The following is a 12,068-nucleotide window of genomic DNA, read 5'->3' as shown; positions in this document are numbered from 1 at the left end:
TGAAATGAACACGCGAAAAGATGGTGCAGGTGGAGACGCCACCATGAAATTCTTGCACTAAACACTGTGAAGTAGTAAATTTTGAAGGCACCTACTGGGTCGTCCATAGCTTCTACTCGATGAAAAAGAAGTAGATTGTCATCTGTGCGTGCCGTAGACCCCCCTATCATAAGAAGTTTCGCAAAGTTTTTATCCGATGTCACGAAAATACAAAAGATATAATTTTGTTATGCCAAAAATGGAGATTTTGGCCCAAAACTTAAAAAAATTACACAAATTACACTCCTAAATTGATTTTCTTTGCTAATAATGAACATATAACAGTGAAAATTGTAGCATTAGAGTTCTCAGAGTGCACTTTATCAATATAAACTAAGTCATTGCTTCTTTTTAGTGTCCCTTTAAATTTAATTTTCAGATCAAAACTGAAAAAATTGAGGTTTTCTGGAGCTACAAGGCTCTAAAAAGCCGTAACTTCTCCAACTTTGTATCAAAACCAGGTTTTGCTCTTGGCATGTTATACCCAGAATCACCTCATTTGCTTGACTGGTGCAAAACTGGCAAAATAATGTACTAATTATGTATTAAAGGTTACACAGGGATTTCAATAAATGAAGCACTACTGCCTTATGACTGCAGATAGAGAGAAAACGTGGTTGATTCCTTTTTTTATAAATTGGTGTAACATGAAAGTGAAATGTTTCCTCACAGAGGTGGTTGAGCATTCACTGAGCATTGTTTGGCCACAAGGGCTAAGGAATGATTGCTGCAGTCATGCAAAAAATGTAAAGAACGAAAGAGCTCGAAACTTGCAGTGCACACAGAAAGTACGCACAAAAGAAGCAAACACAGAACAAGCCCAGACAAACAACTGCCACAACTCAACACTTAAACCACGCTGCTCAAACAAAAAGAAAGGCATATAAAACAAACGCACAAATATACACCTGGATGAGTGTGAACAACAGTCACAATTCTTACTTCTTCGTGTGTGTGGAGCACGCTCCTGTCGTGAAAGCGGCCATGGAAGTGGGCGAAGTAAAGTTTGTGCTCTCTTAAGCTACTGTAATGTCAAAGCAAACTTGCTTGTGGGAGCACAACGTGTACAGATCACACGAATCCCAAGAAAAGCGCGCGCGAGCAAGCCACTATGCAAGACAACATCCATGAGCACTTTGACCATGCCATGCGGAGGCTCGCGAGCACATCGACGTGAGGGGTGGCCCAGTGCAACGACCTTTAGAGCGTGCAAACACTAAGCGTGCTCGTCATGCCATCTTGCTACCAATGACGAAAACACGCTGAAGTGCCAAGCTCTGAGGATCGCCGATGGTACATGGTATGTATAAATGGCTTGCATTTAGTAAGTTGGAGAAGGGTCACATAATGGCTTAGTGGTTAGCATTGTGCGTTGAGGAGCAGGAGGTCGCTGGTTTGACGCCCCGCTGTGGATCTTTTCCTTCTCATTTCTTTTTTTTTTTTCCCTTTTCAATCTGTTTCTGAATACCTTACAGCGCAAAATCCATGACGAAAATATGTCACAGAGTCGTGGTGCACCAAGTAAAAAAACACTTCCGTGTAAAAAAAAAGGAAAATGGAATACAAAATGGTGCACAATATGTCTCATGCAAAGCAGAAATGCTAGTCTGCACTGAAGATGTGCTTTGCCCTTGCACAGCAATCCCACGTGGAACAGTCAATGCTCCTCACAACGACAAAATTTCAGGCCGCAAAGACATGCCGGTTCTTTCGAGAAAAAAACATATGGCTAATCTCTCTGTCTAGGAATCAATATAACACAAAAGTGAAACATGCCTTCTCAAAGAACGCTGAACGTTTGTTGTTGAGCGTTTTCCCACAAGGACAAAAAAATGAATACTACACCAACAAATTGTAATGACAGCAAAGAGCTAGAAATTTGCAGCTTGCACCTCAAGCAGAAAGCATGCACGTAATGGACTAACAACTGTCACAGCTAAGCATTTAAAGTGTGACACTCAAACAGAAAGAAAGATGTAAGAAACAAGTGCGCACAGGACGAGCACGAACAACTGTTGCGACTCTTACTACTCGTGTGCGAGCGCTTCTTTCATAAACGCGGCTGTGGCAGAGGACAAAGTGATGCTCTCCCGAATGAAGAGATAAGCACATGTGCACATGGGACCAAGCCCTGTGGAAGCACGTACAGTCTTGTGGAGGCAAGAGGCGATGACCTTAAGAGAGCGCCCAACGAACGCTCTTGGCGCTATATTGCTACTGATGACGAAAACGCACTCAAGCTACTGAGCTCTGAGAACCATACAGTTTCCTAAACATAAAAAAAATCGCAGCATATTCACGGGGTGAATGATGACGAGTGAGCGAAGCTCCGGAGAGAATCCTTGGTAAAACCGTGAATCTTTCATGTGTGATTTGCCCAGTCAATCATCATGTAAAGACATTATGAGAAACACTGTATGTGTATATATAGAAAGCAACTCTTATTTGTTGTTAGAGACAATGGATGGCTTGTGATGTCCTTTTATTATGATAGCTTTATGGTCCGTGACATGAAGGGTAAGCGGTTCCTGTATAGGTTGCAGTGGAAAATTTGCAAATACTAGGTCAATGCGTGTTCCTCGGATCGAGGTTGGTTTCATATGGTAATACGATATACATCCATGCGTCCGTCTGTGTGTCCGTGAATCTGTCCATCTGTCTGTACATCCTCACGTCTGTCCATCCGTCTATTAGTCTGCAAGTCTGTCTGTCCATCCGCGTCTCCAAGTACCGCCATCGCCCATCTCGCATCTGCTGTGGCACATACCCGCTCTAGAGTGGGTATGTGCCACTGGTAGCCTAGTACATTTCCAATAACAAACCCCATGGGATGTACAGACGCCCTAAGGAGCTTCGCCCCTAAAATATATTTCCTAAATATATCAGAGGAAACTCTGGCACTAGCGTCTATGGGAGCCACAATGCACAGCGCTTAAGCGAGCATGAGAATGATGGGTAGTACACGGATTCGTCTAATCTTTGTACTTCTGGCTTCGTGTGCGTTCCTTGGAGCTGTTTTCTCATAAAACAAAAATCAGAAAATGTTCTGGGGTCGTGCTTCACCACCTTAATCTTTTAGGCTTACCAATTTAAGTCTGGTCACGAAGTTCAAAAGGGTTCGTTCTTTCCTTCGTAACTGAACCAAAACACAGCAATAATCGAAGCCACAAGTGCGATTCATCGCCCACAGGTAGAAACACTAGGCAAGTTTCAAGTTTTATTATTTCCAAAAACAAGTTGCAAAATCTAGGCAAGTCCACTTACTACCCATCATTCTCATGGTTGCTGAATGATTGCAGCACCAGAGTCCCCTCTAAGTACGGGGAGATGCGGGTTTGATAACTTGCATCTCCCAGCGCTTTGTCTCTACTGTCTTTTTTTTTCCCGAGTTTTTGCGCTGCCCTTTTTATGTGAGCACTATGAACCAACTAGCCCAAACCAAAGTACTTCTCGGGTTTGATAAGATGCCTGTTTTGATAAGATTAATACCTCTGCTGTTCTGAAAAAAAAATATATATACATGTCAAGACTCAGCAGGAACTGCTTTAAAAGTGCGTATAAAAAGCACAAGGTGCCTCTTAAAAGGCCAAAAGTGTGCAATCTTCGAGCACCCTGCCACTGATAATGTGTCGCCGCTCGCCATTGTCAATCGCATGAGGCGAAGAGTCGAGCCTCACTCTTCAAATAACGACAGTTTCCCGCGCTGATAAGATGCAAGAAATAATAAAAAGAAGCATGCTTTTGCACGTTTTTCGAGTGCCGCGACTGGCTTCTAAATCACGTGGTACGCATCGGGGACCACCATTGGCCGCTGCGCGCATGTATGTGCTGTGAAGCCTACTTGCGAGATATACGTCGTGTGGAGCAGCGCAGCTGAACAATGCTTTTCTCGTGTATTTACCTCCATTATGAATTGAAAAAGCCATAGCTCGCATGTGAAGGCCATTGTGGCGGCGCGCTTTGTAGGAATAGACTATGAGCAGCTGGTCTGATTTGTGGCAGTTAGCTTGCCATACAGTTAGCGTGCCAATACATAAGTCATTCACAACCATCAGCCGGAAAGTTTGTGATGCGGCAATGGATGATGTAAGCGTTGATCTTGCAAGGTCGAAGGAGCTCACAGTGAGGGAACCTTGCGGGGTAACAATGCCATTATATAAGACAGTATGTGGCCCAAACGTGGCCGCAAAATGGCATTGGCACTGTTGTGTCCCTCCACACCGAACTTAGTTTAGATTTCGCAGTCCTGTCAAACTTCCTATCTTGCAGTCGGCACAAAGCTCTGCCATATGGAGGGGAAGAAGTTTGCAAGCGTTTCATGGCCCTGTCTGTGAGCGAAATGTCTGTGAGAAGTCAGGTCGAAAGAGCCGCGAGGGACAAACTCATTGTGTTGGCGCATTTTAGTGGCGAAGGACCACAAGGATTGTTCTTTTTGATGTGCAAATTTCACTGCACTTAATGACATCTTTCATAAATAAAAATTCAATTTGAACTTTAAAACTCATTTTTCTCAAAACACAGATTTTGCTCTTTTTTTCTGTGTCCCTCTTTTTTCAGGTACTTCTGTTTCTCGGATCTGCATAAAATTTTGCAAATTCCTTCCAAAGAATGAAAAATGCAACTATCTAGCTTAAAATGCAATTATCTAGTTTAAGTTTCAATATCTCTATTCTGTAATAAAAAATTCTTGTAATAAAAAATTCTATGTAAACCTTTTCAAGGGCAGAAGAAATCTGGACTTTTTCAGTCTTATTTTTCACGTCTATTACGTATTTTGTATGTGCTTCCTAGATAGTTACTTGCATCCTTCAGTTTATTTGAAACATTGTGAACTGCGAACAGTAAAAAGTTATGGAAGTTTAGGGATGAAAAGAGGGAGGGGCAACAGGGTTAAGGTTTTCAATTTGCCATGTCACAGAGCTAAAAGTATGCAACTTGCAAGAAAACTATATATTTCAAATCAGCATAAAAATTCCATAAACAACCGACGTTTCATTGCTATAGGGTGAATATTAAAATGTGTCTTAGTTAATCTGCCTTTAATTTTCGGAAACTCTATGCTAAGATCCACCAGTAGTATATGGTGCCCCCCGCCGTTAACAAGCTGGACAATGTACATTCCGTGGCCTTAAGAGTGGGCTCGGCGGCACGTCAACGATGGTTCGTGCTTACCAACCACTGCTTTTCGCCATGCAGTTTCTTGGCCTGGCGTCCTTCAGTCTACCGGAACTGGCCCTCGAGGGCCCTGCTGAATCCACCTCGCTACTCGGGTACCGTGGTGGCCTCGCATACTCCCTTAGAACTGCGCCCTTGCTCCAAGCACCTGTGTTCCCCGGCACGCGAGGCTGCATGCGCCATGTGCGCATACAATCAAATCAACTCCTGTCAACTATCATCGACTATCTTCCTTCCACCTGGCTATATTGGCACGGGTTCCGGTTCCGCATCGACAACGGCGGCGCCCCTTCCGCCAGGATCGGATATATTGCCTCGCCATCGCCTGCGCACCTTTAGTGGGCTCGGCGGCACGTCAACAATGGTTCATGCTTACCAACCACTGCTTTTCGCCATGCAGGTAACCAATAGCAACTCCCTTCTTGCTAAGCGAACCAGTCATAGAGCGTTAGTCGTGCTGCCGAGCCCACATTCAATTTGCACCACTGTGTATGACTGCTCTTGTATACTGTTTGACTAATTATTATTGTCCGGTGATGTTGAATTGAACCCCGGTCCTAATGACAGTGTAAATTCCGAACTGCTTACCACGCTACGTCAGCTTCAGTCTGGGCAGTCAGCCATCCTAGACCAACTAAAATCTATTCAAGTAACCCTGACTGATCATGAGAAAAGATTTCTCGAAATGACTTCTAGGTTGGCCAAAATTGAATCTGAGTGCACCGAGTTTGTGGCTGCCAAATGAAATTTCCCCAGTTCGTGCGGAAACCGACGCTTGCGTAGCACATGTGTCTGCCCTGACTGCCCGAGCTGACGATGCCGACAACAAGTCTCGTCGATGTAACCTTGTCTTCTATGGGTTAAAAAACACTCCTAATGAAAGCTGGCGTGAGTCCGAAAAACTAATCATTGATCACTGCATTCAGCATCTTCAGTCCACCATTGATCCGCGTGAAATTGAACGTGCACATAGACTCGGATCATATCGTAATGGCAGGTCAAGACCAGTCACTGTTAAGTTCGCACATTTAAAAGACAAAGATCACATTGTTTCATTAGCGCACAAATTTAAAGGATCAAGTTGTGGCCTTTCTGAAGATTTTTCCCCTGCAACTCGACTAGCTCGTAAATGCCTTATTTAATATGCATGGGTGCTACAGCCAAAATAGAAATTGGAGCAATTTGTGGAGCAGGAAAACTTTGCTTTTGGAGAAGATAAACCCAAACTTGGAGCAGATTATGGGAAGACATACCTCCATTTTGGAGCACAAAATTTCAAATTTGGAGCAGTTTAACAAAAAATTTACATTTTGCCATAAGATGGCCTAAATAGCAATCAAACAGCCGAGAACACTAGCACAAATATAATAACATACAGCTTTCACACCTACTAAAAAGACAAAAACAAGTGATCTTGCATATGGCAAGAAGCTAACAAAACTTGATCAATAGAGACATGACTACTTTATTAGTCCAATCATTCAACTTGACTAGTTCAGACACCATTTAACTTGACTAGTCTAGACACCACACATCAATGCTTTTTTTTTTAGAAATCTTTTCGAGCTCACTGAGCTTTTTAGCGCAATCTCCAGGCTGGCTTTCCCCTTTGCCAAAAGTACATGGCCACTTGACACTTTATTCATGTCTTTTTTTTCTTGACAACTACGTTGATAACTTCCTCTGCACTCGTGAGCAATGCTTTGCTGACTGCCACTTGGTCCTCTAAAGCAGCTTTTGCTGCTTCGTGAGTGGGATGCTCTACGACAAGATCTTTCGTTGCCTTGCGCTTGCTCAAGCTTGCCTCGAGCCTCAATCTTTGCGCATACTTAGCCCGAGCTTGCCTCACACTCTTCAGCAGGTCAGGGTTAAGTGGCACCTTAGTTGCGTCCCCATCATAATGCTCAAAGAAGCTCTTCACTTGACTGTGCTTCACTTGTGCTGGCAATGCTCAGCGAGCTTCTTCCACCTAGCAGGTTATTGTTTTCGCTGAACCCTCTTTCAGCATCAGCATTGCCATGTGGTAGGGAAAGCAGTGCTTTGATAATCTTGGACAGCAACGGATACTTCAGTTCTCTGAAGCACCTTAGCCCAGTAAGCACCGCAAAGCACCTTGGCCCAGTACACATCCATCCTTCCTTCCAAGTGCAGGGTGCCTCTGTCCCCATCACACTTAAGCATGTTCCATTCGTCGATCAGCGACGACACTTGATCCACACAAATGACTTGAGGCTGCAGCTGCCCGGCAATGTACCGCACCTCCTGTTCAGCATTCTCACATGTTAAGGCAAGGAACTTTGCATGCATGATTACTTTGTTTGTGAGAGGAAGCTTCTGGAGAAGTGCTTTCGCACAAGTGATTTAGAATGCACGAGCCCCAAAGTGGAAAGTTTTTTTCTCTGCAGGATCCCAGCCTTCCATAGTCTTCTCAGTGTCCAACCCAACTTCCGGAACGTTCCATTATCGAGGTTCAATTTTGTCAACTCTTCTGCAGTCTTGGTTCAATACACTTCATTTCTTAAGACACGGCTCAAAACTCGTCGCACCAGTGCAAGGATCTCATTATGAAGGACATGTAGAAGTGGCTCCTGCCTTTGAAACAAACGCTGAAACCCAGAAAAAGTTCTGCTGCGATTCTTAGAAACAACACTTTAGCATACAGAGTCTTGCTGGCAAAAGCTGCAGCGAGCCTGTTGTGCTGAGTCTGGGTATCTGGTTGGCGCACAACGTGGCTCTTCTCCGCAAAGAAAGACTGCAAAGCAGTGAACTGTTCTAGCACATAGCCTAGCGAATCCTGTAGTGTCAGCCAGCGGTTGGACACGTGCCAGAGAAAAACATGAGGAATTAAACCCAAGAGTTCTTACTGTTCTTTTAGGCTCTCAGAACGCACAGAGGAATGCTTAAAATAGTAGTACATATTTCAGATAAGTTGTTCAACATAAGAGAAAAAGGAATCTAGGCCCTTTGAAAATGCATTGTGCACTTTGTGCAGAGTGCAGTCTCCAACGTCGACCAGATTTGGGTTAATTCTTTGTTTCAACTTGGACTTCACACACTCATGATGTTAGGGCCATCACTGAAGAAGCACAGTAAGCCTTGCTTCAGTAGCTCAGCTAGGGCATCCTCTATGCACTCCACGATTACGTCACCAGTGGCCCGGCCAAGGTTAAACGAATGCAAGTGCTCAACAACCACCTGCTGCCTACTCTCGGAGAAATACCGCACAAGTAGATCTAACTGCTGGACAAGCTGCTCAGGCTTTGGAGTTTCATTAATCACAAGGGCAAAAAACACATTCGGCCGTCACAACTGTGCAACGAGCTTTCATTTGAAGAAGGACCCCAGCCCATCAGAGATGACGTAAGAAAGCTTGGCCCTTGCGCAGTTGAAATTTTTAGCCATGTCACTGTCAGTAAACATTTTTTTATAAATGTCCGTAGCAGTGGTGCGCCAGGCATAGGGAATGTCCTTTGAAACAACAGCCATAGCAAAACGCTTCCGCCCCACACACTTAATCTTGCAATACGGCACGAGGCATTCCCTGCGAAAAATATATCGTGGCTTGCACAGTTTTGGGAGCTAGCAGCACACCACTTGAGTCTCGCCGCTTTGCTGCTGCCTCCAGATGCTTTTTTTTTTTTTTTTGGCTTGCATGCCGCTTAATAGCAGCAGTGCCATGCTGCGCAGAAAAAATTGTCACACTGCGAAGAATGCAAAAAGCCTCCATGTCCTTTACACCTGGCTTGCACCACTTGCTGATAGCATCATCGTTGCAATCCACTTCGTTTACGACCGACGCACTGAATTTCGTACTTCTGCCTGTAAAAAACAAAATAATCATGAAAAGCCCGTGCCATCTAAAACAGAAAGCGCACGCACACAAAAAGTGCAATATGAAATACAACGGTGCAAAAATCGGCATCGTTTTATTAAAACGCGGTGCCCCTTGTTGCGTGGATCCAAGCCTCGTCGCCTACTAAGGTCATGCCAATTCACTGCCCGTGCGCTTGCTGCACCGTGCGAGTGTTCTTCGTACCCGGCCCAGCCGTGACCGCAAGCTCGGATAATTCTAGGATCTTCTTGGGTACACAGCTTCCAATAGTGCATGTGCGATGCACTCCTAGTCGTTCCGCAGAAGGAGGTTGCCCCGTACTAAATGCGTGCCGCACGTTTATATAGCCGCGCCAACAAGGCTACACCACACGCGCTGACTAGAAAGCTAAATATGCCTATCGCGAGAGATGTCAGCACTAGCCTAACACGTCTGATCGTAAACGCCATCGCGCATAACCTTTGTGCGTTTGCCATGCTTTCCAGCGTACTCGTGCCAAAGTTAAACTCTCTCTCTGAAATTTCCATCTGTCTCTGAAATTCAGCCGTTAGAACATTTAGAACGGTTACGTATTGACATTTCATGACATGCGAATAAGTGAACGTGAGCCCTGCTACTTTAACAACAGCGGTGTGCTGACTCGGCCTCCATTCTACTGGCTATGTTGACAGCGTTCGTCAAAAGGTTTCACTCGCTTGACTAAACCGGTGGCACACCCACAAAGTTTTTTGCGCGAAGCGGAGTTTGAATAGGTGCTTAACTTTGCTCATGTTGAATGTCCATGTACAGCCAGCAGCCTTGTAGCCAGCGGACAAGATACAGCAAAACGCAACAACTTGTCGAGTGCCCAGCCCCAGCGTTTATACAACGTTGGCCTGCACAGCAACTGAGCAACTGGATCGGATTGGATAATGCCTTGTAAGGGTTGCCAACAGAGCATTTATTTCCCACTAAATTTAGCGCAACTGAGAAATTTTGCGGCTAGTCGAGCACTATGGCGCAGCGTGGTGCAATTTCAACAAATTTCAGGGTTTTTTGGCAGCATGGCTCAAAGAAATGAAATTGTATCGAAATAGTACAATTGGCGCAGCTGTAGCACCCCTGAATATGAAAAGACTAACGAACTCCAGCTAAAGCTGCGTTACGATAAACTTCTCTCTGGCGGCAAAACCTTCGTCTTCGACCAGCAGGCCAACAAGGTAGTCTAGCGCAAATCCTAGCAGTTATACCCCCGTCTAAACCTCAAACACCGCAACGCAATTGTTCTTCCATATCGTTCTTGCAATACTAATACCCGTAGTGTAATTCCAAAACGTGACTCGTTGTGTGGCCTCATCAGCTCATCTTCATGTAATGTTGTTTTGCTTACTGAGACGTGGCTTAACATATCCATTCGCGATTCGGAGATCCTGCCTCTCTTTCCAGACTTCGATATATTTCGCAAAAATAAAGTCGACAATAACCGCGGTGGTGGCGTCCTGATCGCCACAAGCCATGAACTACGATGCATCCCGATATTAATTCAATCACCTCTTGAAATGCTATGGCTATGTTGCACTGCATCCTTTCCGCGCATCCTTCTTGGCATTTGTTATCGCCCTCCTTCTGCCAATGCCATATTCTTGCCCGCTTTCCACGATGCGTTGAGCCAGATAACTAAGTCGTATCCTAACACGCCTGCCTTGCTTTTTGGTGATTTTAACTTCCCATCTATCGCTTGGTCAAATCTCGCTTCCACACTATCAAAAAGTAACATGGCCAGTGAATTCGTCAACATGTGTCTTACATTTGGGTTATCACAAGTTGTCAACAATCCCACTCGCACTACTGACCATTCGGATAACATTTTAGACTTAATATTAACTTCACACCCTGAAAACCTATCCGATATCGCGTACCTGAATAATCTCAGTGATCATAAGGTACTGCATGCTACTTTTTCATGTCACATGTCCAATCCAACAAGAATTAAAAAAACACTCACGCTTTATGACAGGGGCGACTACAACAGCATGTCCCAAGATTTCACAACCTTTTATGGTAACTTTGAAGCAGACTTTCACCACCGTTCACTTGAAACTAACTAGTTGCTGTTTAAATCTGAATTTCTGCACCTAGTTAAAATATACGTTCCCACCATAACAATCAGTGAACGGAAACAATCTCCATGGTTAAACACAACACTAAAACGTCTGAACAATAAAAAGAAACGTCTCTTTCGTTTTGCTAACTCCTATCAACCACGCTGCCCTCCATGTTGCACACTAACCCGAAACGCTTCTGGCAATGCATTAATCCCCAGGTGTCTAGCAGTATTTTTCTCCGTGACAGTACTGGCTGTCCTGTTCCGGAAACTGATACTGCTGATGCTCTAATCACTGCTTTCTGTTCTGTGTTCACTAATGCATGCCCCGAAACCCTTCCTCATTTGCCACCGTCTAATTAACCCCCCCCCCCCCCCATGGAAAACATCACTTTCGACGTGAACGACATTGTTACAATTATTGAATCATTAAAAATTCATCTACGTGTGGCATTGATGGCATAAACGCTAAGGTATTAAAAAACACCAAGCACATCACCAGTCTCTTCCTAAGGTTAATATTCCAGCAATCCCTCTGCACTGAATCTATCTCCTCTGACTGGAAAGTTAGTAAGATAATTCCCATTTTTAAAAAGAACGACCGTACAAATTCTAGCAACTACTATGCCATTTCCCTTACCAGCGTTTCTTCTAAACTAATGGAGCACATTCTACATTCACACATTGCCAATTTTCTGGCATCTGTCAACTTCTTTCATCCTAACCAGCACGGGTTTGGCAAAGCTCGCTCTAGCAATACTCAGCTCGTATTATTGATTGATTGATTTGTGGGGTTTAACGTCCCAAAACCACCATATTATTATGAGAGATGCTGTAGTGGAGGGCTCCGGAAATTTCGACCACCTTGGGTTCTTTAACGTGCACTCAAATCTGAGCACACGGGCCTACAATGTTTCCGCCTCCATCGGAAATGCAGCC

General features: G+C 44.4%; 1 protein-coding gene and 1 long non-coding RNA gene across 7 annotated transcripts in view; both read right to left on the bottom strand.

Annotated features, from left to right (window-relative positions):
* Window positions 1–12,068, bottom strand: part of TTLL12 (Tubulin tyrosine ligase-like 12) — a 457,993-nt gene that overhangs the window by 296,374 nt on the left and 149,551 nt on the right. The gene's annotated exons all lie outside the window — the stretch shown is intronic.
* Window positions 6,660–11,471, bottom strand: LOC142783837 (uncharacterized). The gene is made up of 2 exons (XR_012888509.1): window positions 9,808–11,471; window positions 6,660–9,033 (listed from the first exon to the last, which is right to left on the bottom strand). It is a non-coding gene; the product is annotated as an uncharacterized LOC142783837 (long non-coding RNA).

This window comes from Rhipicephalus microplus, unplaced genomic scaffold (genome assembly GCF_043290135.1).
Source record: "Rhipicephalus microplus isolate Deutch F79 unplaced genomic scaffold, USDA_Rmic scaffold_12, whole genome shotgun sequence".
In the NCBI taxonomy this organism is placed as follows: Eukaryota; Metazoa; Arthropoda; class Arachnida; order Ixodida; family Ixodidae; genus Rhipicephalus; species Rhipicephalus microplus.
The sequence above is the reverse complement of the archived record's forward strand: the minus strand, read 5'-3'. Positions and strand labels throughout refer to the sequence as shown.